Source organism: Scyliorhinus torazame, chromosome 5 (assembly GCF_047496885.1).
Source record: "Scyliorhinus torazame isolate Kashiwa2021f chromosome 5, sScyTor2.1, whole genome shotgun sequence".
NCBI lineage: Eukaryota > Metazoa > Chordata > Chondrichthyes > Carcharhiniformes > Scyliorhinidae > Scyliorhinus > Scyliorhinus torazame.
The window spans coordinates 139,375,905-139,402,995 of record NC_092711.1 but is presented as its reverse complement, the minus strand read 5'-3'; the positions used below and the strand labels follow the sequence as shown (position 1 = coordinate 139,402,995).

Here is a 27,091-nt window from a genome sequence, read left to right as displayed (position 1 = left end):
CGAGTGAGGGAACCATGGTTGACAAGAGAGGTTGAATGTCTTGTTAAGAGGAAAAAGGAGACTTATGTAAGGCTGAGGAATCAAGGTTCAGACGGGGCATTGGAGGGATACAAGATAGCCAGGAGGGAACTGAAGAAAGGGATTAGGAGAGCTAAGAGAGGGCATGAACAATCTTTGGCGGGTAGGATCAAGGAAAACCCCAAGGCCTTTTACACATATGTGAGAAATATGAGAATGACTAGAGCGAGGGTAGGTCCGATCAAGGACAGTAGCGGGAGATTGTGTATTGAGTCTGAAGAGATAGGAGAGGTCTTGAACGAGTACTTTTCTTCTGTATTTACAAATGAGAGGGGCGATATTGTTGGAGAGGACAGTGTGAAACAGATTGGTAAGCTCGAGGAAATACTTGTTAGGAAGGAAGATGTGTTGGGCATTTTGAAAAACTTGAGGATAGACAAGTCCCCCGGGCCTGACGGGATATATCCAAGGATTCTATGGGAAGCAAGAGATGAAATTGCAGAGCCGTTGGCAATGATCTTTTCGTCCTGTCAACAGGGGTGGTACCAGGGGATTGGAGAGTGGCGAATGTCGTGCCCCTGTTCAAAAAAGGGACTAGGGATAACCCTGGGAATTACAGGCCAGTTAGTCTTACTTCGGTGGTAGGCAAAGTAATGGAAAGGGTACTGAAGGATAGGATTTCTGAGCATCTGGAAAGACACTGCTTGATTAGGGATAGCCAGCACGGATTTGTGAGGGGTAGGTCTTGCCTTACAAATCTTATTGAATTCTTTGAGGAGGTGACCAAGCATGTGGATGAAGGTAAAGCAGTGGATGTAGTGTACATGGATTTTAGTAAGGCATTTGATAAAGTTCCCCATGGTAGGCTTATGCAGAAAGTAAGGAGGCATGGGATAGTGGGAAATTTGGCCAGTTGGATAACGAACTGGCTAACCGAGAGAAGTCAGAGAGTGGTGGTGGATGGCAAATATTCAGCCTGGATCCCAGTTACCAGTGGCGTACTGCAGGGATCAGTTCTGGGTCCTCTGCTGTTTGTGATTTTCATTAATGACTTGGATGAGGGAGTTGAAGGGTGGGTCAGTAAATTTGCAGACGATACGAAGATTGGTGGAGTTGTGGATAGTAAGGAGGGCTGTTGTTGGCTGCAAAGAGACATAGATAGGATGCAGAGCTGGGCTGAGAAGTGGCAGATGGAGTTTAATCCTGAAAAGTGTGAGGTTGTCCATTTTGGAAGGACAAATATGAATGCGGAATACAGGGTTAACGGTAGAGTTCTTGGCAATGTGGAGGAGCAGAGAGATCTTGGGGTCTATGTTCATACATCTTTGAAAGTTGCCACTCAAGTGGATAGAGCTGTGAAGAAGGCCTATGGTGTGCTCGCGTTCATTAACAGAGGGATTGAATTTAAGAGCCGTGAGGTGATGATGCAGTTGTACAAAACTTTGGTAAGGCCACATTTGGAGTACTGTGTACAGTTCTGGCACCTCATTTTAGGAAGGATGTGGAAGCTTTGGAAAAGGTGCAAAGAAGATTTACCAGGATGTTGCCTGGAATGGAGAGTAGGTCTTACGAGGAAAGGTTGAGGGTGCTAGGCCTTTTCTCATTAGAACGGAATTTATATTAATGATTTGGATGAGAATTTAGGAGGCATGGTTAGTAAGTTTGCAGATGACACCAAGATTGGTGGCACAGTGGATAGTGAAGAAGGTTATCTAGGATTGCAACGGGATCTTGATCAATTAGGCCAGTGGGCCGACGAATGGCAGATGGAGTTTAATTTAGATAAATGTGAGGTGATGCATTTTGGCAGATCGAATCAGGCCAGGACCTACTCAGTTAATGGTATGGCGTTGGGGAGAGTTATAGAACAAAGAGATCTAGGAGTACAGGTTCATAGCTCCTTGAAGGTGGAGTCGCAGGTGGACAGGGTGGTGAAGAAGGCATTCGGCATGCTTGGTTTCATTGGTCAGAACATTGAATATAGAAGTTGGGACGTCTTGTTGAAGTTGTACAAGACATTGGTACGGCCACACTTGGAATACTGTGTGCAGTTCTGGTCACCCTATTATAGAAAGGATATTATTAAACTAGAAAGAGTGCAGAAAAGATTTACTAGGATGTTGCCGGGACTTGATGGTTTGAGTTATAAGGAGAGGCTGGATAGACTGGGACTTTTTTCCCTGGAGCGTAGGAGGCTTAGGGGTGATCTTATAGAGGTCTATAAAATAATGAGGGGCATAGATAAGGTAGATAGTCAACATCTTTTCCCAAAGGTAGGGGAGTCTAAAACTAGAGGGCATAGGTTTAAGGTGAGAGGGGAGAGATTCAGAAGGGCCCAGAGGGGCACTTTCTTCACTCAGAGGGTAGTGAGTGTCTGGAATGGGCTGCCAGAGGTAGTAGTAGAAGCGGGTACAATTGTGTCTTTCAAAAAGCATTTAGATGGTTACATGGGTAAGATGGGTATAGAGGGTTATGGGCCAAGTGCGGGCAACTGGGACTAGCTTAGTGGTAAAAAACTGGGCGGCATGGACTGGTTGGGCCGAAGGGCCTGTTTCCATGCTGTAAACTTCTATGATTCTATGATTCTATGAACGGAGAAGGATGAGGGGTGACTTGATAGAGGTTTATAAGATGATCAGGGGAATAGATAGAGTAGCCAGTCAGAGACTTTTTCCCCGGGTGGAACAAACCATTACAAGGGGACATAAATTTAAGGTGAAAGGTGGAAGATATAGGAGGGATATCAGAGGTAGGTTCTTTACCCAGAGAGTAGTGGGGGCATGGAATGCACTACCTGTGGAAGTAGTTGAGTCGGAAACATTAGGGACCTTCAAGCAGCTATTGGATAGGTACATGGATTACGGTAAAATGATATAGTGTAGATTTATTTGTTCTCAAGGGCAGCACGGTAGCATTGTGGATAGCACAATTGCTTCACAGCTCCAGGGTCCCAGGTTCGATTCCGGCTTGGGTCACTGTCTGTGCGGAGTCTGCACGTCCTCCCCGTGTCTGCGTGGGTTTCCTCCGGGTGCTCCGGTTTCCTCCCACAGTCCAAAGATGTGTGGGTTAGGTGAATTGGCCAATGATAAATTGCCCTTAATGTCCAAATTGCCCTTGGTGTTGGGTGGAGGTGTTGAGTTTGGGTAGGGTGCTCTTTCCAAGAGCCGGTGCAGACTCAAAGGGCCGAATGGCCTCCTTATGCACTGTAAATTCAATGATAATCTGTGATTAATCCAGGACAAAGGTTCGGCACAACATCGTGGGCCGAAGGGCCTGTTCTGTGTTGTATTTTCTATGTTCTATGTTCTGCCCTACTCCATCGAGGAGGTCAGGACAGCCACCAGGGACTGCCAAATCTGCGCGGAGTGCAAATCACACTTCTACCGGCCAGAGAGGGCGCACCTGATAAAGGCTCCCCGTCCCTTTGAACGCCTTAGCATGGACTTCAAAGGCCCCCTCCCCTCCACCGACCGCAACACGTACATCCTGAACGTGATTGATGAGTATTCCCGGTTCCCATTCGCCATCCCCTGCCCTGACATGACCGCAATCACTGTCATCAAGGCCCTCCATAGCAGCTTTGCACTGTTCGGGTTCCCCGCTTACATACATAGTGATATGGGGCCCCCCTTTATGAGCGACGAACTACGTCAATTCCTGCTCAGCAAGGGCATCGCCTCGGGCAGGATGTCCAGTTACAACCCCCGGAATAACGGACAGGTAGAGAGGGAGAACGGAACAGTCTGGAAGACCATCCCACTGGCCCTACGGTCCAGGAACCTCCCAGTCTCCCGCTGGCAGGAAGTCCTCCCGGATGCACTCCACTCCATCCGGTCACTGCTTTGTACCACCACCAACCAGACACCTCACAAACGTCTCCTTGTCTTCCCCAGGAAGTCCTCCTCTGGGACCTCGCTCCCGACTTGGCTGGTAGCACCCGGACCCATCCTGCTCCGAAAACACGTGTGGCACACAAGTCGGACCCGTTGGTCGAGAGGGTCCATCTGCTCCATGCTAACCCCCAGAACGCCTACGTGGCGTACCCCGACGGCCAACAAGATACGGTCTCCCTACAAGACCTGGCGCCCGCTGGAGCCCCGCGCACACCCCAGACACCAGTCCCACCCTCCCCTCCGCCGGCCCCGTCTAGGCCCCCCCAACCACCGACGCTCCCCGCAGGCGCTCCCTTCCCAGGTCAACTGTTTTCCCCACCAGCGCCGTCTAGGGGTGCCGAAGCTGCCATGGAGATCGAAGCCACGCTCCCGGAGTCACAGACGCCCGAGCCTCCACCGGAGTCACCACCAAAGCTGCAACAATCACAGAGGACGACCAGGGCCCCCGATCGACTGATTGCTCCATTTTAAATTGTAAACTGCAAAACTGTAAATTTAAATCATCAAATGTAAATAGGTATCAGAATTGTAAATAGTTACAAAACGCTGAACGGCGGTATTATGGTACCTCCATAACTAATTCTACCACTTTGCCATGTTTGTAGTATCAGGCAACCACCCCCGCCGGACTCTTTTTGAACGGGGTGAATGTGGTATTAGAGGTATTACGGTACCTGATAGACTGGCGCACCATTGGTGGAAACTGTATGCTTTCTATTGGTTAGGATGTATGGTAGCTCCGCCCTGCTAGGCGGGGTATAAGAGCCCGTGCTGCCCCAGCAGCCTTCATTCTGTACCTGAGCTGCTGGGGGAAACATCTAGCTTATTAAAGCCTTCAGTTGGACTACAACCTCGCTTTAGTGGTCATTGATCAACTGCTCGGCCCAGGACCGCAAGAAACTTCAGAGAGTCGTGAACACAGCCCAGTCCGTCACACGAACCTGCCTCCCATCCATTGACTCCATCTACACCTCACGCTGCCTGGGGAAAGCGGGCAGCATAATCAAAGACCCCCCCACCCGGCTTACTCACTCTTCCAACTTCTTCCATCGGGCAGGAGATACAGAAGTCTGAGAACACGCATGAACAGACTCAAAAACAGCTTCTTCCCCACTGTCACCAGACTCCTAAATGACCCTCTTACGGACTGACCTTATTAACACTACACCCTGTATGCTTCATCCGATGCCAGTGCTTATGTAGTTACATTGTATATGTTGTGTTCCCCTATTATGTTTTTTTTTGAGCTGCTCGCAGAAAAATACTTTTCACTGTACCTCGGTACACGTGACAATAAACAAATCAAATCCAATCCAATCAATGTGCACGTGATTCTCTGGCCCCCGCCCACACCTCTCACACACATCTGCTACCCCCTGAAAGAACCCACTCATTCTCATCCGACTCATTTGCATCCACCACCTTAAACTATATCAGGCTCATCCTTGCACAAGAGGAGGTCCCGTTTGCCCTTTGCAGTGCCTCGCCCCATACTCCCCAACTGATCTCCCCTCCCAACTCCGCTTCCCATTTCTCCTTGATCTTCACCACCAGCTCGCCTCCCTGCTCCCCCAGCCACTTGTATATATCCCCAATTCTTCCCTCACCTTCCACATCCGGAAACAGCAGTCGCCCAGCAGGTTGTATCCAGGCAACCTAGGGAACCCCCTCCTGACCTTTTGTGCAAAGTCCCTAACCTGCAGATACCCAAACTCACTCCCCCTGGACAGCTCTACCCTCTCCCTTAGCTCCTCCAGACTGGCGAACCCTTCCTCCAAATGCAGATACCTCACCTTGACCAGCCCCACCTTCCTCCACCTCCTGTATGCACTATCCATCCCCCTCGGCTCAAACCCATTCGTCTCGCACAGCGGCGTTAACACCGACATCCCTTCCACCCTAAAATGCCTCTTCAACTGATCCATATCTTCACCGTGGACTGCACCACCGGGCCCCCTGAATACCTACTCAGAGCCATTGGCAACGCTGCCGTCACCATAGCCCTCAATCTAGACCCCTTACGAGGGCAGCACGGCGGCAAAGTGATTAGCACTGCTACCTCAAGGCACCCCAGGCTCCAAGTTCAATCCCGGCTCTGGGTCACTGTCCGTGTGGAGTTTGCACATTCTCCCCGTGTTTGCAAGGGTTTTGTCTCCAAAACCCAAAGGTGTGCAGGCTAAGTGGATTGGCCACACTAAATTGCCCCTTAATTGGAAAACATGAATTGGGTACACTAAAGTTACAAAAAAAAAGACCGAGACCCCTTACAAGGTTCCTCCTCTCTACCACTTCTCCTTCCCACCACCACCGCACCTTGTCAACATTCGCCGCCCAATAATAATGAAACAGGTTCGGCAATGACAACTCCCCCCAGCTGCCTCTGTAGCAGGGTCCCCCCACCCTCGGCACCTTCCCTGCCCACACAAAGTCCAAAATGATCGTGGCCAATTTGCGTAAAAAGGCGTTTGATATAAAGATCGGGAGAGCCTGAAAAATAAACAAGACCCTCGGCAGAATATTCATTTTCACCACTTGGACCCTCCCCGCCAACGTCAAGTGCAGTGCATCCCACCTCTTAACATCCTCCCTGGCTTCCTCCACCAGCTTCGTTAAGTTCCACTTATGGAGCCCCGTCCATTCCCTCGCTACCTGAATCTCCAAATACCTAAACCTATCCCTCGCTCCCGTGGATGGCATCCCCACAAAATTAGCCCGCTGTCCCATCCATTCACTGGGAAAACCTCGCTTTTCCCTACATTCAGTTTACACCCCTAGCACCCTCCAAACCTCCCCAGCAGGCCCATAATCCTTCCCATACTCTCCAGCGGATCCGAAACATACAGCAAGAGGTCATCGGCAGAGAGCTACACCCAATGATCCCTGTGTCCCCTCATAATCCCCCACCACTCCACCGACCCTCTAAGAGCCATCGCCAACGCCTCTGTGGCCGGGGCAAACAGCAACGGCGACAGCTGGCACCTCAGCCTCAGTCAAACTTCGCAAACTCATATTATACGTCCTCACACTCGCCCTTGGCGCCACATCCAGCAACTGCACCCATGCCACAAATCACGGCCCAAATCTAAACCTTGCAGAAACCTCGAACAAATACCACCACTCCACCCAATCAAACGCCTTCTAAGTGTCCAGGTCTGTCGGAAACCCCTTGTAAAATTCTGCCGGGTACCCATGCGGCCCTGGGGCCTTCCCTGACTTCATACCCCTGATAAAATACACAGCACCTCTCTCAGCCCCAGGGGCTCCTCCAACGCCTGCTCTTTGCTTCCTTCACCTGGGGAAACTCCAGCTCGTCCAGAAACCGCCCCATATCCCCCTCCTAAAGTCCCAGGTAGTACTCCCGAAAGACTTTGTTTATCTTCCCAGGCTCCAACACCACATGCCCAGCCGCAGTCCATGTCTTCAATATTTCCCTGGACGCGGCCTGCCTCCGCAGCTGGTGCGCCAGCACGCGGCTCGCCTTCTCCCCATACTCATATTACACCCCTCTTGCCTTACGTAATTTCCCTACTGCCCTCCCCGTTGTCAACCTGTCAAACTGCCTCTGCAACCCTTTCCTCCTCGCCAATCCCTCCGCAGTGGGCACCCTCGAATACTCCCTGTCCACCTCCACTATCTCGCTCACTAGACAGTCATTTTCCTCCCTCCTTTCCCTATCCGCCCGAGTCTTAAACAAAATCATTTCTCCCCGGACCAGTGCTTTCAGTACTTCCCAAATAATGGCTACCAATACCTCCCCATTCTGATTCAACTCCACATACTCCTTAATCACCGCCCGCACCTTATCACAAAACCTCCATCCGCCAACAACCCCAGATGAAACCGCGGACACAGTTTAAATCCCCTCCAACGAACAACTGCTGCGTGGCCAAATCCGGGATCGCTGCCACCAACCCTCTCATAAAACCCACATCATCCCAATTTGGTGCAGACACGTTTACCAACACCACCGGCTGTTAATTAAAATCGCCACTCCCCTCGATTTCAAATCAAACCCCGAGTGGAAAACCTGCCCGACCCACCCCTTCCGTAACCTAACCTGGTCCTTCACAAGGAGGTGCTTCTCCTGCAGAAAGACCACCCCACTTTCAAGTTCCTGAGGTGAGCGAAGACCCGCGACCTTTTAACCGGCCCATTCAGTCCCCGGACGTTCCACGGGACCAGCCTTACCGGAGGCTGGAGACTGCAATCCCCTCTACCATCCCTCATCTTCTCCACTTAACTCCCGCCCCCTTAATTCCACCCTGTACCTAGCCCATCCCAGATGGCCCCCTTCAATATATAGAAATATAAAAAGAAAATAGAAGCAGGAGGAGGCCATTCGGCCCTTCAAGCCTGCTTCTCCATTCATTTTTAAAAATATATTTTATTCAGGCATTTTCAATGAAACAAACAAAAGCAGAAGAAAAATCATAGAACATTATAGATCAGTAACACCCAGCCCCCAGAGAGAATAAAAGGTGTGAAAGGCCAAACAGCAGAGAAACTAAAATCAGAGATTAAGCTGTGACAGATGGAGATGTGGGGGCAGGGGGGACATGGGTGGGAGAGAGGTAAAATGAGAAAAAGTGTGGAAGGGGCAGCAAATGGGAGAAAAGGTAAGTAAAGGGGGTTAAGATAGGGGAAAAGAGTGGAGGGGGAGGGGGGATATATATATATATATATATATATATATATATATATAAGGAAAGATCAGAAAGAAATAAAAGATAAAAGACAGTTAAAATGAAATGGAACCAAACAAAATGGGACAAGGTGGGGTAGAGCTAATCATCTGAAGTTGTTGAATTCGATGTTGAGACTGGAAGGCTGTAGCGTGCCTAACTGGAAGATTAGATGCTTTTCCTCCAGATTGCATTGAGCTTCACTGGAACATTGCCGCAGGCCAAGGACAGATATGTGGGCATGGGAGCAGGGTCTTGGTGTTAAACTGGCCAGAAACGGGAAGGTCCGGTTCCCGAATGCGCACAGACCGAAGGTGCTCAGCAAAGCGATTATCCAGTCTACATTTGGTCTCTCTGATATAAATGTTGACCAAACGAGCGATAACTGTCATGATATTCAAACATACATCATAACACATACATAATGATAGACAGAGCAACGGACCAATTAGCACACATAACACGACAGCCAATCACAGACAAGAGCAGACACAGTACAAAACAAGAAACACGACACTTCCTGGGCAGTCCATCTGGAGACGGCACAGGGCCAGGACCCCAAAGCAAGACACTCATACAGTCACAACGTGCTGAGTACCAAGTCTGATGTATAAATAGTTTAATGGAATAAAATTGCGTTGTACCAATCGCAACCGTGTTGGTTCGTCTGTACCTCAGAGCACCCAACACTTCATGGTACCAGAAGTGAATCGATACCGACCAGCAAATCTGCCATCCTGAGCCATGGACACCCTCAACAAACCGCAGCCGTTGCAAGTCGCTGGGAACCTGGGCACAAATTGGACGCTCTTCAAGCAGCGCTTCGAACACTTCATGCAAGCCAATGAAAAACAGGGCGCCTCGGACAAAACGAAGATTGCTATGCTCCTCACTACCGCAGGTCAGCACGCCATCGATGTATACAACTCCTTGGTGTTCGCTGAAGGCGAGAACAAAGCTAAGTATGACACGGTCCTCCTCAAGCTCGACAAGCACTTCAATGTTGAGGTCAACAAGAGCTTTGAGAGGTATGTCTTTCAGCAGTGCCTGCAAGGTAAGGATGAGCTCTTTCAGTCCTTCCTGACGCACCTCCGCATAGTCGCGCAGTCCTGCGGTTACAACACCACCTCAGAGTCCATGATCCGGGACCAGATCGTTTTTGGCATTGAATCCGGCGGCCTACGCCAGCAACTTCTAAAAATAAAAGGCCTGACCTTAGCATCTGCAGTTGAAGCCTGTGTCCTGCGTGAGAATGCGACTAGCCGCTATGCCCAATTTCAGGCGACCGAATCGGCACAGAGGGGGTCCCACGCGACCGAATCGGCAAGCCAGGCCACCCACAAGGCCGAACGCGTCCAGGCAATCGGGTTTCTCCCGGCCCGGACGAGGGCGGCCGTTTCGCGTGCTTTTCAAGGCCTCCCGCGTTTGTGCGCGCCAAAACCTACGGCAACACTGAGGGACGTGCTGCGCAGGCGCGCCCAACGCAAGACCGAACTGCGCATGCGCAGAGGCGTAACGAACGCCATGGCATCTCGATGTGAGGCAACTGTGGAGCTGCACATTTAAAAGGGCTATGTCCTGCGAAAACCCGACAATGCCTACGCTGTGGCAACATGGGCCACTACGCTGCCTACTGTCGAGCGGCTCAACCTGTTGATCTTCTACATTTCCGACCACCTCGCAGGAACGTGCGGACCATTCAGCCTCCGCATCACGACAACCAAACCGATGACACAGATGACCAAGACGCCTTTCGGGTTGCGGTCATTGATGGGAATCGGGTCAACACCATCAATTCGGCCGATGAATGGAGTGCCACCCTGACGGTCAACCGATCGCCGATCACTTTCCGCCTGGACACTGGCGCCTCCGCCAACCTCATAGCATGGTCAGCCTTCTACGCCATGAAGGTCCAACCACCAATCCGGCCATCCCGGTGCAAGATGGTCGACTACAACGGGAACGTTATCCCGGCCATGGGATCCTGCCAGCTCCAGGTGACACACAACACACACACGGCCACACTCTCGAGATAGTCGGCTCATCGAAGGACTCCCTGCTGGGCGCACAGGCATGCAAGGCTCTCCACCTTGTGCAACGAATCCACTCTCTCTCTCCAGACGGCATGTCTGACTTCCCGGATGCAGAGTTCAACGCACAGCTCCAATCGCTCCTCGCCCACAATCAGGAGGCATTCGAGGGCATGGGAACACTGCCATACACCTACCGAATTCGCCTCAAACCGGACGCCATCCCGGTCATTCACGCACCTCGCAGGGTTCCTGCGCCACTTAAATACCGCCTCAAGCAGCAGCTGCAGGATTTCCAGGACCAAGGGGTCCTATCCAGGGTCACGGAGCCCACGCCATGGGTCAGCTCCATGGTGTGTGTCAAGAAGCCCTCTGGCGAGCTCCGCATCTGTATTGACCCCAAAGACCTCAATAATAATATGAGGGAACATTATCCCATACCCAAACGGGAGGGGATCACCAGTGAAATGGCCCAAGCGAAGATATTCACGAAACTGGATGCTTCCAAGGGGTTTTGGCAGATCCAACTGGACCCGTCCAGCCGAAAGCTGTGCACCTTCAACACCCCTTTCGGCAGGTTCTGCTACAACCGGATGCCATTTGGCATCATCTCGACATCAGAGGTCTTCCATAGAATCATGGAGCTGATGATGGAAGGCATCAAAGGGGTGCGCGTATATGTGGACGATGTCATCATCTGGTCCACCACACCGCAGGAGCACATACATCGTCTCCAACGCGTTTTTGCCCGCATACGGGAAAACGGCCTGCGCCTCAACCGAGCCAAGTGCGCCTTTGGTCAGACCGAATTGAAGTTCCTGGGGGACCATATCGCCCGGGCAGGGGTCCGTCCGGATGCAGACAAGGTGAGCGCCATCACAGCCATGCCGCAGCCGGCCGACAAGAAAGCGGTCCTCCGCTTCCTTGGCATGGTCAACTTCCTGGGGAAGTTCATTCCCAACCTTGCCTCCCACACGACGACTCTGCGCCACATCGTCAGAAAATCCACAGAGTTCCAGTGGCAACACACACACCAGCTGGAATGGGAGGAGTTCAAACACAAACTCACCACTGCACCAGTGTTGGCGTTTTTTGACACGTCTCGTGCCACCAAAATCTCAACTGATGCCAACCAATCCGGCATTGGAGCAGTGCTACTGCAGCGGGATGACACGGCATCATGGGCCCCAGTTGCCTATGCGTCGCGGGCCATGACCCCCACAGAACAGCGCTACGTGCAGATCGAAAAAGTGTGCCTGGGCTTGCTAACCGGTTTAGACAAGTTCCACAATTACGTATATGGACGAAACGAAGATTGCCATGCTCCTCACTGCCGCAGGTCAGCACGCCATCGATGTATACAACTCCTTGGTGTTCGCGGAAGGCGAGAACAAAGCTAAGTATGACACGGTCCTCCTCAAGCTCGACAAGCACTTCAACGTTGAGGTCAACAAGAGCTTTGAAAGGTATGTCTTTCAGCAGTGCCTGCAAGGTAAGGATGAGCTCTTTCAGTCCTTCCTGACGCACCTCCGCATAGTCGCGCAGTCCTGCGGTTACAACACCACCTCAGAGTCCATGATCCGGGACCAGATCGTTTTTGGCATTGAATCCGGCGGCCTACGCCAGCAACTTCTAAAAATAAAAGGCCTGACCTTAGCATCTGCAGTTGAAGCCTGTGTCCTGCGTGAGAATGCGACTAGCCGCTATGCCCAATTTCAGGCGACCGAATCGGCACAGAGGGGGTCCCACGCGACCGAATCGGCAAGCCAGGCCGCCCACAAGGCCGAACGCGTCCAGGCAATCGGGTTTCTCCCGGCCCGGACGAGGGCGGCCGTTTCGCGTGCTTTTCAAGGCCTCCCGCGTTTGTGCGCGCCAAAACCTACGGCAACACTGAGGGACGTGCTGCGCAGGCGCGCCCAACGCAAGACCGAACTGCGCATGCGCAGAGGCATAACGAACGCCATGACATCACGACGTGCGGCAACTGTGGAGCTGCACATTTAAAAGGGCAATGTCCTGCGAAAACCCGACAATGCCTACGCGGTGGCAAGATGGGCCACTACGCTGCCTACTGTCAAGCGGCTCAACCTGTGGATCTTCTACATTTCCGACCACCTTGCAGGAACGTGCGGACCATCCAGCCTCCGCATCACGACAACCAAACCGATGACACAGATGACCAAGACGCCTTTCGGGTTGCGGTCATTGATGGGAATCGGGTCAACACCATCAATTCGGCCGATGAATGGAGTGCCACCCTGACGGTCAACCGATCGCCGATCACTTTCCGCCTGGACACTGGCGCCTCCGCCAACCTCATAGCATGGTCAGCCTTCTACGCCATGAAGGTCCAACCACCAATCCGGCCATCCCGGTGCAAGATGGTCGACTACAACGGGAACGTTATCCCGGCCATGGGATCCTGCCAGCTCCAGGTGACACACAACACACACACGGCCACACTCTCGAGATAGTCGGCTCATCGAAGGACTCCCTGCTGGGCGCACAGGCATGCAAGGCTCTCCACCTTGTGCAACGAATCCACTCTCTCTCTCCAGACGGCATGTCTGACTTCCCGGATGCAGAGTTCAACGCACAGCTCCAATCGCTCCTCGCCCACAATCAGGAGGCATTCGAGGGCATGGGAACACTGCCATACACCTACCGAATTCGCCTCAAACCGGACGCCATCCCGGTCATTCACGCACCTCGCAGGGTTCCTGCGCCACTTAAATACCGCCTCAAGCAGCAGCTACAGGATTTCCAGGACCAAGGGGTCCTATCCAGGGTCACGGAGCCCACGCCATGGGTCAGCTCCATGGTGTGTGTCAAGAAGCCCTCTGGCGAGCTCCGCATCTGTATTGACCCCAAAGACCTCAATAATAATATGAGGGAACATTATCCCATACCCAAACGGGAGGGGATCACCAGTGAAATGGCCCAAGCGAAGATATTCACGAAACTGGATGCTTCCAAGGGGTTTTGGCAGATCCAACTGGACCCGTCCAGCCGAAAGCTGTGCACCTTCAACACCCCTTTCGGCAGGTTCTGCTACAACCGGATGCCATTTGGCATCATCTCGACATCAGAGGTCTTCCATAGAATCATGGAGCTGATGATGGAAGGCATCAAAGGGGTGCGCGTATATGTGGACGATGTCATCATCTGGTCCACCACACCGCAGGAGCACACACATCGTCTCCAACGTGTTTTTGCCCGCATACGGGAAAACGGCCTGCGCCTCAACCGAGCCAAGTACTCCTTTGGCCAGACCGAGTTGAAGTTCCTGGGGGACCATATCTCCCGGTCAGGGGTCCGTCTGGATGCAGACAAGGTGAGCGCCATCACAGCCATGCCGCAGCCGGCCGACAAGAAAGCTGTCCTCCGCTTCCTTGGCATGGTCAACTTCCTGGGGAAGTTCATTCCCAACCTTGCCTCCCACACGACGACTCTGCGCCACATCGTCAGAAAATCCACAGAGTTCCAGTGGCAACACACACACCAGCTGGAATGGGAGGAGTTCAAACGCAAACTCACCACTGCACCAGTGTTGGCGTTTTTTGACACGTCTCGTGCCACCAAAATCTCAACTGATGCCAGCCAATCCGGCATTGGAGCAGTGCTCCTGCAGCGGGATGACACGGCATCATGGGCCCCAGTTGCCTATGCGTCGCGGGCCATGACCCCCACAGAACAGCGCTACATGCAGATTGAAAAAGTGTGCCTGGGCTTGCTAACCGGTTTAGACAAGTTCCACAATTACGTATATGGTCTTCCCCGGTTCACTGTCGAAACTGACCACCACCCCCTGGTCAGCATAATAAACAAGGACCTGAATGAGATGACCCCTCGCCTCCAGCACATCCTACTTAAACTCAGGAGGTACGACTTCCAACTGGTCTACACTCCAGGGAAGGACTTCATCGTGGCGGACGCTCTATCCAGAGCAGTGAGCACGCCGCCAGATGCGGGGCGGTTCGTATGTCAGGTCGAGGCACAGGTGGCCTTGACAGCGGCAAATCTGCCGGCTGACGACTCCAGTCTGGCCCGTATCCGCCGAGAGACTGAGGCCGACCCCCTTCTGCAGCGAGTGATGCGCCACATGACGGGAGGATGGCTCAAAGAGCAGTGCCCGCTGTTCTACAATGTACGAGATGACCTAGCCATCATTGATGGTGTCCTTCTGAAGCTGGACCGGATTGTGATTCCGCACAGCATGCGCCAGCTGGTTCTCGACCAACTACACGAAGGCCACTTGGGGGTCGAGAAGTGCAGACGGAGGGCCCGAGGGGCGGTATACTGGCCGGGCATCAGTGACGATATTGCCAACATGGTGCTCAACTGTACAACCTGCCAAAGGTTTCAGCCGGCGCAACCTCCTGAGACGTTTCTGCCCCATGAGCTGGTGACGTCCCCCTGGGCGAAGGTGGGTGTCGACCTGTTTCACGCGCTCGGCAGGGACTATGTCATCATAGTTGACTACTTCTCAAACTACCCTGAAGTCACACGCCTGCACGATTTGACGTCGTCTGCTGTCATCAGGGCCTGCAAAGACACCTTTGCTCGCCACGGCATTCCGACGACTGTCATGTCGGACAATGGGCCCTGTTTTGCCAGCCAGGAATGGTCATCCTTTGCTGCTTCGTATGGCTTCACACACGTGATGTCCAGCCCTCTGCATCCCTAGTCAAATGGAAAGGCGGAGAAGGGCGTTCACATTGCCAAGCGACTCCTCTGCAAGGCTGCTGCTGCCGGGTCGGACTTCTGCCTCGGCCTGCTGGCCTATCGCTCGGCCCCACTAGCCACTGGTCTCTCACCAGCACAGCTGCTGATGGGGCGCGCCCTCAGAACCACTGTGCCTTCCATCCTGGCACCAACAATAGGCCATGCTCCGGTACTGCATAGGATGCAACTGCAGCGCGGTCGCCAGAAGAGATCATACGACACACGGGCAACTGATCTTCCCTCCCTGGCCCCTGGAGACAACATCCGCATCCACCTAACAGACGGTGGCTCCCCGCTCGTTCCTGGTACGCATGCCTGATGGATCTGTGCGTAGGCGCAATCGCCGAGCCCTTCGCTTACTTCCACGCTCGCAACGGGACCCTACACAGACGCCGTGTCCTCCACTGGTTCCGGATAGCAACTTCTTGGAGCTGCCGTATACCATGCCCCTTCTGTCGCCGCCCGTCGCCAGGCCTGCACCTCAGCCGGTGGTTCTCGACCCACCCTTGAGGCGGTCAACCCGAATTTGTCGCCCACCTACTAGACTGGACTTATGAGACTGTTCACACGTTGAACTTTTGCAACCACTGTTTTATAACATGTCTCTGTTTTATCGTTACAGGCATTCGTTTGATTGTTCCAAATTTCCACGTTGTTTTTCTTTTTGTTATGGTACAACCTCGTTAGCATGTCACACCTGACATCGCCCCTTGTATATAGTTACGCCCCATGTACATGATGTAAATATTACGCACACACACACATTTAGCTGCACTCAGGACACATTTATATTTATAACCACGTAGGCACATAATCTTGTAAAAAAAAAAGGGGATGTCAGGAGTCAAACATACATCATAACACATACATAATGATAGACAGAGCAACGGACCAATTAGCACACACAACACGACAGCCAATCACAGACAAGAGCAGACACAGTATAAAACGAGAAACATGACACTTCCTGGGCAGTCCATCTGGAGACGGCACAGGGCCAGGACCCCAAAGCAAGACACTCATACAGTCACAACGTGCTGAGTACCAAGTCTGATGTATAAATAGTTTAATAGAATAAAACTGTGTTGTACCAATCGCAACCGTGTTGGTTCGTCTGTACCTCAGAGCACCCAACACTTCAACAACTGCATCCCAGAAATTAATTTTTAAAAATTATTTTCCTGTCCCCTTAAATGTCAGCCATCTCCTGGGGAAACCAGCCCTTTAATTGTGAACATTGGGAAAGAGACCATCCTTTTACCCAGACAAATAAATGTGTCAAGCTGAGGGAGCAAAGGATGTCAATGTCTTAGAGAGAGAGACCTGGGCCAAGCTTTGCAGAGTCTGCACCCTCCCTGGATTCACTTCCTTTCCCTTCAGTTGCTGCAAGTGACCAATTGAAGGTGAGAATGAGGAAAGAAATGGAAAGGGGGAGAAAAAGTGTTTTACTCACAGATGTTGGAGACAGGAGGAGGTTTCAGTCTGTGTGAATCGCCATCTTGAGTCGCCGGATGTCCGCGCTCTGATGAGCTGAACGGAGTCCTTCCGGTCCTCCAATCTTCCCATTGGTCAACACCTCAGCTGAAAGGTCAGGGGGCGGGCTCTCACCCGCACATGCGCAGTCCCGTGGAGGGGGGAGGTGACTGAGCGGCTTCTCGCTCTGGCCAGAGCCGTCAGCCGGTTGCCTGGAAACCTTGTCTCGAGGAGGTGGACGGGAATCAATGGGTGGGGGAGGGTAACAATAGGTGGGCGCGGGGCTCCCGTGTCCGTGCCGAGTCTGCGCATTGGAACCCCGAGACCTCACCGCGGAGTTGAATGATTCCTATTGGCTAATCTAGGCAGGACTCCGTTGTGATGTCACAACACGGAAGTTGGACTAAAATGTCCTCCTCTGCAATATCTGGGAGGAAATCAATGTTTCCCCCTTTCCATTTCTTTCCTCATTCTGGGAAGTCATTGGTGACTTGCAGCAACTGAAGGGAAATGAAGTGAATCCAGTCTGTATATTACACACATTTTCAGTCCATTAATGTAGACATATATCTGCCAGCCTGCAGGAAGATTTTCAGGTCTCTGTGTCCATGACAGGAAACAGTGAGCAGGGATCTGTCAATCAGCCTGAATCAGCACCTTTAGGAGAATTGGGAGGGTGAATATTAGATACAGCAGAGTGAGAATGGAGGGACAGTGTGTGGGATGGAGATTTACAGATCTTGGGGAATGAGAGGAAAGAATGTTACACAGAAACTCGAATTGTCTGTTCTGAATTTCTGTCCTGTTCTGACAGCCATGACTTTTGTAAACTTTTACAGGATATCAGATGTGGATCTAAGGTCAGGATCTGACATCCTCACTCAATTCATTGTGACCTGAATATCATCGCCTTTAAATATAGAAGGAGAAATGTTTGTCTGTTCTGTCTGCTTCAAAACATTTAAACATCAGTGTGATTGGAAATGCACCGAGACACACAAAGACCCGAGTGAGAGTGTTCCAGTGAACTGACTGTGGAGCAAGCTTTAAACGGTTACATTTGAGAAAATATCACACCATTCACATTGGGGAGAGACCGTAAAAGTGTTCTCTGTGTGGACGAGGCTGGAACTGATCATTGGGCCTGGAGAAACACAAGAACACCATCACCATGGATAAACAGTGGAAATGTGGGGATTGTGGGAAGGTTACCCATCTGCTCTCGTAACACATCTCCGCTATCACACTGGGGCGAGGCCATTCACCTGCTTCAGGTGTGGGGAGGCATTCACTCATTCATCTGCCCTGCTGACACACCACCACATTCACACCGGGGAGAGGCCATTCACCTGCTCTCAGTGTGGGAAGGGATTCAGTGATTCATCCAACCTGCGAACACATCAGCGGGTTCACACCGGGGAGAAGCCATTCATCTGCTGTGTGGGGGAAGGGCTTCACTCAGTCAGCCAGCCTGCAGACGCACCATAAGGTTCACACTGGGAAGAGGCCATTTGCCGTCTCTGAGTGTGGGAAGTGATTCATCGATTTGTCCAAACGGCTGAAGCACCAGCGAATTTACACTGGGGAGAGGCCATCCATCTGCCATGCATGTGGGAAGGGTTTCAGAGATTGATCCACCCACAGACACCAGCGAGTTCACACTGGCAAAAGGCCATTTCCCTGCCCCATGTGCAGGAAGGGTTTCAGTCAGTCATCCAACCTGCAGAGGCACCAGCGCATTCACACTGGGGAGCTGTTCGCCTGCTCTCAGTGTGGGAAGGAATTCAATCGGCCACCCCACTTGTTGAGACACCAGCGAGCTCACAAGTGATGACAGGGATTGGATTCTGCTGTTTTTGCTGCTGTTAATCACATCCTGGACTGAACCATGTTCATTCTGACACTTGGTGAAGTGGGAGGGTCGGAGGGTTTCGTTCTGCTGAACTGGCCGGTCTCACGACTTCCAGTGGGCTGATGTTCTTTTAGCCTTGGAGAGCACATCTCCACTGAAATGATCTGCAAAAGCTGATGAAGTCCATTTATTTATTTTTTAAAAAATATTTTTTATTCTCCTTTTTCACATTTTCTCCCAAATTTACACCCACCAACAATAAACAAAAATCAGCAACAAATATGTCAATCCCAATAACAACGATCCCATCCTCCCACCAATCCCCAAACATTAGCCCGCATGTTTACATAAACAAATGACAAAAAGGAATCTGGGGTTACCCATAGTCACCCTTAATACACACAGCCCCCCTACCCCCCAACCCTCACCCCCCAACTAATGTTCGAGGTAATCCTTCCCTCAATATCCCTGAAAAAAGCCTTTGGCAGGAAAATCAGTAAGCATTGGAAAATAAATAGAAATCGCGGCAACACATTCATTTTAACCGCCTGTACCCGACCCGCCAGCGACAGAGGGAGACCATCCCACCTTGCCAGATCGGCTTTCACTCTCCCCTCCAAACTAGTGATGTTGTACCTGCGAAGCCTCCCCCACCCCCGGGCAACCTGCACCCCCAGATACCTAAAGTGAGTCCCTGCCCTACGGAATAGCAGCCCCCCCCATCCCTGCCCCCACCCCCGGCCGAGACACCACAAAATACTCACTCTTGTCCAGGTTCAGCTTGTACCCTGTGAAAGACCCAAATACTCGTCGTAGCTCCAATATTACTCGCACTTGGTTCCGACACATACAGCAGCAAGTTGTCGGCATATAAGGACACCCTATGCTCTATCCCCCCCCCCCCCCCCGCACTATTCCTTTCCATGCTCCCGAACTTCTCAATGCGATGGCCAACGGCTCAATCGCAAGTGCAAACAGCAGGGGGGCACATAGGACATCCCTGCCTCGTCCCACGGTGGAGAGAAAAGTATCTCGAGCTGATATTGTTTGTGTGGACACTCGCCTTCGGCTCCTTATATAATAGCTTTACCCAGTTCACAAATCTTGGTCCAATCCCAAACCGCTCCAGCACTGCCATCAGGTACCCCCATTCTACCTGGTCAAACGCCTTCTCGGCGTCCAATGCCACAACCACCCCTGTTTCCTTCCCCTCTGCCGGTGCCATAACGATGTTCAAAACCCTCCTAATGTTCGAAAAAAGCTGCCTCCCTCTCACGAACCCCGTCTGATCCTCCCCGATCACCTTCGGGAGGCACTCCTCCAGCCTACCCGCCAGTACCTTCGCCAATACTTTTGCGTCCACATTCAGAAGTGATATGGGCCGATACTACCCACACTCCGTCGGATCCTTATCTTTTTTTAGTAACAGGGAAATCAATGCCTGTCCCAAGGTTTGTGGCAACACCCCCTTTCCTATCGCCTCTTCAAACATCCCCACCATCAGGGGTGCCAACTTATCCTTGAATTTTTTATAATATTCCACCGGAAACCCAACCTTCCCCGACTGCATCCTCCCAATTGCATCCTTTATCTCCTGCTCCACTATTGCTCCTTCTAATGTAGCCTTGTCCCCCCTCCCCTAGCCTCGGGTGCTCCAACCCATCTAGAAATTCCTGCATCTCAAGGTCTCCCCCGGCGGCTCTGACCTGTACAACCTCTCATAAAACGCCTCAAAAACCTTGTTAATCAGCACTGGGGCCACCATGAACTTCCTTGCCTTATCCCTCACCTGAAGAATTTCCCTTGCCGCTGCTTCCCTCCGGAGCTGACCTACTAACATACAGGCCTTATCTCCATGTTCATAAACTGCACCCCTTGCTATTCTCAGTTGGTACACCGCCTTCCTGATAGACAGTCGGTTGAAGCTCGCCTGTAGTTCCTCCTTTCCAGCTTCGCTGGGTCCCCATCCACTGCATAACTCCTATCTACCTCCAACATCTCGTCTATTACCCTCTGCCGCTCCAACCTCTCCTCTTTGTCCACCCTGGCCTTAAACAAAATTACCTCACCACCGCCTTTAGAGCCTCCCAGACAACTGCCTTCGACACCTCACCCGTACAGTCGAAACCTACAGATTCCTTAATTACCGTTTCAATTTTCTCACAGAACACTTGGTTCCCCAAAAGCCCCACATCCAGTTTCCACCCCGGCCTCTGCGCTGCCCCCTTCTCCAGCACCATATCCACCCAATGTGGAGCGTGATCTGACACTGCAATTGCAGAGTATTCCGATCCCTTAACCGCAGCCAGCAAAGCCTTTCCCACCACAAAAAAGTCGATCCGCGAGTATACCTTATGGACTGCTGAGAAAAACAAGTACTCCCGTTCCCTTGGGTTTAGGAACCTCCAAGGGTCCACCCCTCCCATTTCCACCATTAGCCCAGCCAGCGCCTTCGCCCCCCCCTGATGGGACCAGCGGGCACGGCCGTGATCTGTCCAACCTTGGCTCCTGCGCCAAGTTCCAGTCCCCCCCCCACAATCAGTTTGTATGTGTCCAAGTCGGGGATGGCCCCAAACACCTTCTTCGCGAATCCCACAACGTCCCAATTGGGACCGTATACAGTTAACAGCGCCACTAATCTCCCCTCCAGCGCCCCTGCCACAATCGCATATCTACCCCCCTGATCTGCCACCACCTTCTCCATCTGGAACCGTACCCTTTTGCTGACCAGCACCGCTACCCCTCGAGCCCTTCCATCAAATCCAGAGTGAAACACCTGACTAACTCAGCCCTTCTCAAGTCTCACCTGGTCCTTCACCCTCAAGTGAATCTCCTGCAGCATTGCCACATCGGCTTTCAAACTTTTAAGATGCGCAAGCACCCTTGACCTCTTGACCGGACCTCCTAACCCTCTCACGTTCCACGTGACTATCCTAACTGGGGGTTTCTCGCACCCCCCACCCTTCTTATCCACCATCATCATACCACCGGGCCCTGCCCCATAAGCCTGACCTGCCCCTGTCCATTGTTAACATCGAACCCCTTCCCCCCCCTGTCCATTGTTAACATCGAACCCCTTCCCCCCCCTCCCAAGAACCCCCCTACATTTCCCCTTGAAAAAACATCTCCCAGCATCCATCCCTTTCCACCCCCTCTCGCTCGCCTCGTAGGCCCATTGAAGCCTGCTCTCCAGGCTCCAACGTCCGCAGCCCTCCTCTCACCTCACCTCCGTTCACTAGCTGACTTTAGTTAGCTAGCGCGGGTGGCTCCCCCCACCAAGATATATCGTCCCCTTCCACCCAGTCCCGGAGAAAGAAAAAACAAAACCAACAATCCAACCCCTACAATTCACTAACATAAGATTTAATCGTCGCAACACAGACCGCCAATCAACCCACCATTAACTTGAACTCTAACAATGCAAAGAGAAGTAAATTACAATACACATCAGTAAAAAGGTTGTAGCATTTATACACTTTCCAGCTGCCCAAACACAGTCCACAGTCTCTCGCCCAGCTCCGCTCTTCACATCTGTCCCAAGCCTTCTGCCCTCACGAACGCCTCAGCTGCCTCCGCTGTCTCAAAATAAAAGTCTTTGGCGTTATACGTTACCCTCAGCTTCGCCGGGTACACCACACCAAATCGCACCCCCTTCTTGTACAAAGCCGCCTTCACCTGCCCGAACGCCGCTCGTCTCTTTGCCAACTCCACCGTCAAGTCCTGGTAGATCCGAACTCCAGCACCGTCCCACAGCACCTCCCGCTTCTGCTGCGCCCAGCTTAACACCTTCTCCTTCATGCAGTACTGATGGAAACCCCCGAAAAAATCCGACAAATCGCGGACCGGCAGGAGCCTCTACCAGATGCAGTCACTCCGCTCGCGAGCGCCACCAGAAGCCCAGTCCATTTATTTTATCCAGGATATTAAATAGTGCCTTTCCCCCACGGCAGGTAGATCCAAAATAAATACATTTGTCTCTGCCCTGTTGAGTCTGCAGTACGGGCCAGGAAAGGACAGAATTCCACGGTTAGATCTTTGAAGGTGAACACGGGAATCCCTCACGAGAGACTGATTTTCAGTGAGATTGGCTGACTCAGTGTTTACTGATGTTTGGGTGAGATTTCCATGGACTCGGTCTTGGTCGCGCCTGCCATTTATGGTGCGGTGTGCGTTCGAGCACATTGTATATGTTTCTTCACACGTCCCTCATATCCACCGTGCAGGTTGGAATTTAAGGTAGATAACGTAAAGTGTTTTATCTTTCTGACTTTGTATCGTAAACTTTATTTTTGTTTGTTGACAACCTGCGGAATCCTGTGGTTTTATTTGCTGACTGAGTGTCTTCAATGTCAAACTTTTATCGACTTCATCAAAATCTCAAACTTTTATTGACTTCATCAAAACATTATTGCTTCCGAAGGGATCTGCTCAAGAATCATAATATATATACGTTTACTGAACCAATTCACAAATCTATTACTGAGTGATATGGGGGGGGGATGAGCAGCGATTGGTCATATCATAGAATCCCTGCAGTGCAGAAAACGGCCATTCGGCTCATAAAGTCTGCATGTTCCCTCCGAAAGACCACCCTACCTCAGCCCAATCCCTCGCCTATCCCAGTAACCCCACCTGATCGTTGGACACTTAGCGACAACTTAGCATAACCAATCCACCTTAACCTGCGCACCTTTGGTCAGTGGGAGGAAACCAGAGCACCCGGAGGAAATCTCCCCGAACAGGCGCCGGAATGTGGCGACTTGGGCTTTTCAGTCACTTCATTGAAGCCTACTTCTGACAATAAGCGATTATTATTATTAAACCCACACAGACACGGGAAGAATGTGCAAATCCCACACAGTCACCCAAAGTCGAAATCAAACCCAGAGCCTCTGCCGCTTTGAAGCAACAGTGCTATCCACCATGTCACCGTATTGCCCCATGTCCTGGAACTCGCTGCCTACGAGAGTGGTGGAAGTGGAGTTAATGTTAGAATCTTGTATTTGAAGGGATCTTAACCTGCCGAACTATGCCAAGTTGGGGGAAGCTTAGTTGATGAATCAAAGTCCTGGCGCAATACGACAAGTTGTAAGATTTGTAATATTTTGGGACTATGCCAAGTTGTTGGATTCCTTGTATTATTCGACTGTGTAAAGTTGAAGGAATTTATATCATTTCTGCTATTCAGTTACCAGTAGCACTTTGCGAATACTGGGACTCAGCAGAAACTTCAGTTAAAACTTCTCAGGTGCCAAAAAGAATTGTTTTATTTGTAGTCACTTGATTACAATTTGAAAGTCATTTAAAAGGCAATTCGTAGACAATTCGAAGCTTTCAGAGAATTACAGACATTATCTTTTTTGCTTAGGCAGACAGCTCGAAAGTAACTTTTAAAAGGTCAAAGTCTGGCAATGAAACATGAAAAGAGAGAGAGAGCTAATCTTCAGCTAAACTCAAACTCAAAGTCAAAAGTACACTACATCACTGACACAGACTAACACAAAGACAGACTGACAGAACCCCCAAAAGACAAAACCCTAAAGACAAAAAACCTAAAATGGCGGGCGGAATCTTTTCAGTTATACACTTTCATATCTGTCTTAAGTCATCTAATCACACCCCAATATAATCCTAATTGGTTTGGGTTAGACTCAAACACATTTGATTTGATGGCAAGCCGTCCATCTTCAATGTGCAACATCAGCTTTTAATTGTTTCATGTCTACATGTTATGGAATGTGATATTCTGCTAATCTTTAACAGCAATAGACTGGTTTTAAGCGAGCTTAGCTAATGTAACAATGGAGACTTCATATTGACAAAGATTGAGTAAAATATCAATGCTCTTACAAACTGCATTGGACTCCTGCCACCTCGTTGCCATGGAACTCAGTCCTTGTCCTTGACAATTAGCACAAGCAGTGTCAAATTGTCTTGCAACTGTGCTGTTATAATCTATGTTGGAATTTTATGCTGTTTTATGTATCTATTGAAGACCTGAATTTGTGTGTGCTAAAATTCTCATTTTTAAATGAGTATTTAAAACTAGGGCTTAATATTTATGCTTAAACAGCTATCTTTTACCTATACTAGTTGTATTAAAAATACCTGGCTTCTACAGGTTACGGGGATAGGTCGGGGGATTGGACCTTAGTCGGGCACTCTTTCAGAGGGTCGATGCAGGCCCACTGGGCCGAATGACGTCCTTCTGCACAGTAGGGATTCTATGGGTGAAGACAGCCTGCCGTGCATCAAGAAAGTGACTCACCTCCCCTCGGAAAATTAGGGATGGGCAATAAATGCTGGCCTTGCCAACGACGCACCAATCCCGTGAAAGGATTAATTTGAAAAGCCTTTGTTTCTGACATTGCACCCGTGGACAAAGGAGGGCAACAAATGCACCACCCTGTCCCACTTTGGAACTCAAACATGCCTATGACCCGGTCATCTCTTCCTGAACCTGACTGGCTTTCCTCTCCTGCCTTTCACTCTCCTTGGAGATGCTCGCTGACCATTTCCGACCCCGGGCCACAAAGGAGAACATTACCATCCCGGAAGGGACTGTTAATGTTTGAAGAGAAGTCTGAACACCCAGCAATTCAGTGAATGAACTACGTCATAAAATGTCATGTTGCTCAACAAAAACAGACCTTTATTGTATATATAAAGTTAAAGTTAGCTCTCCTACCTTATCACTCGAGTTTCTATCTTTATTCGATGAATCCAGTTTTCGCTTTACTCCCTCCCCAAGAGATTCCTTTTCTCACAAAAGCTTATTCGCTTTCTTTAGGGACCAACCTGAAGATATGCCACAACCCTCTGGAATTCACTTTATTTTCTCCCCAACTTCTCAGTTTGGATCTTAGACTTTCAGAGATCTTTTCTCTGTGAAGGTTCCACTTCCTTCTTGAGCTGACTTTGGACACACCTTCTGCTTTTTCTCAATCAGCTCCCACAGCTTCTTCACAGCTCTTTCCAAGCTGACTGTTTTCTGCCACATGGCTAACTGCCTCTCACCGTGGGGACCCCAGGGGATTTCTTCCCCTCGCTTCAAGCTAGGCAAATCTTCCAGCTCAGCTTCCTCTCCCACACCAAATTCCAAGACCAACGAAGGAACTCATTGTTTGCTGGCTCAAGGCCAACAACCCGTTCGCTCATTGGTCAAAATCTTCCTCGGGCCACTTTACGAATATCACTCAGAAGCTTTTTATGTTCAAGTGGAAAGGTTTGATGTTCCCATTTGGTCTGATCATCAAACAATTCGAAGGCCAGAATTCTCCAGCCACTGCGATTCACCTGTCCCGCTGGCAGCGCACCCCCACCCGCAAGTTACCCCATGGCGTAGGGGGCTTCAATGGGAAATCCCAGAGACAAGCGGCAGGAACAGAGAATAGCACCACCCAGCGAACAGCACACTGCCAAGAAACACATGGCCGGGGGAGCGGAAAATCCATCCCGAAATGTCCCAATTTTTCCTCATCCCATTCAGAATGAATTTCATTTGCTTCCTTGTGACTGATGTCGACAGCTTATCCAATGTTGGAATTTTCTTTTTCTTTCTAATACTAACTCTTTTCTAAGTCTTTGAATCATAGAACATACAGTGCAGAAGGAGGCCATTCGCCCATCGAGTCTGCACCGACCCACTTAAACCCTCACTTCCACCCTATCCCCGTAACCCAATAACCCCTCCTAAATGTTTTGGAGACTAAGGGCAATTTATCATGGCCAATCCACCTCACCTGCTCATCTTTGAACTGTGGGAGGAAACCGGAGCACCCGGAGGAAACCCACGCAGACACGGGGAGAACATGCAGACTCCGCACAGACAGTGACCCAGCAGGGAATTGAACCTGGGACCCTGGAGCTGTGAAGCCACAGTGCTATCCACTTGTGCTACCATGAATCTTCCACGTGTCATGGACAGGAAGGGGGGGGGGGGTTATTTCTCCCGTTAAAATGGTGGGGTATTTTTCTCCAACCCTTAATTTTGGACATTTCCAATCCTCGATCAATAACTTGCACAACAAACTTGGTGAAGGTGAAATAAAGAGGTTGGTTAATTTTTACACACACACACATGCAAGAGGGGTTTTGCGATGGCTGCCCCCTTCCACACGCATACAATAAATGGAGGGGTGCGGCTGAGTGAAAAGGAAGAGTGATCGGGGCTCGAGGTTCCAGCGGTTGACAGGACCCAGTTCCTTCTTCTGTCGCCGGCTGGGTGGCAGCCAGCGCAGGCCGTTACCTGGAGTTCCGTTCACGCTGGAGTTAAACAATAGCCGCTGGGATTCAGTTCCAACAGACGGTATCATGGTGGAGCTTTGTGGAGGGGGCATGTGACCGACCTCCTCAATGCTGGACACAGGATGACTGCAACCTCGAGGTCTATTTGAGACACTGGGTCGTGTAAACTAA

At 50.9% G+C, this 27,091-nt stretch overlaps 1 protein-coding gene across 3 annotated transcripts in view; it reads right to left on the bottom strand.

The window, feature by feature from the left end:
• The window catches only part of LOC140421890 (uncharacterized), a 75,231-nt gene that overhangs the window by 27,472 nt on the left and 20,668 nt on the right, over window positions 1-27,091 (bottom strand). Inside the window, exon 1 of one of the 3 annotated variants that reach the window (XR_011947151.1) lies at window positions 16,802-17,681. The exons of 1 other annotated variant lie outside the window; for it this stretch is intronic. The gene's annotated coding sequence lies outside the window, so the exon portion shown is untranslated. Of the gene's footprint in view, window positions 1-16,801; window positions 17,682-27,091 lie in introns of those variants that run through there. One more of the 3 variants, XM_072506856.1, reaches the window with a different exon arrangement.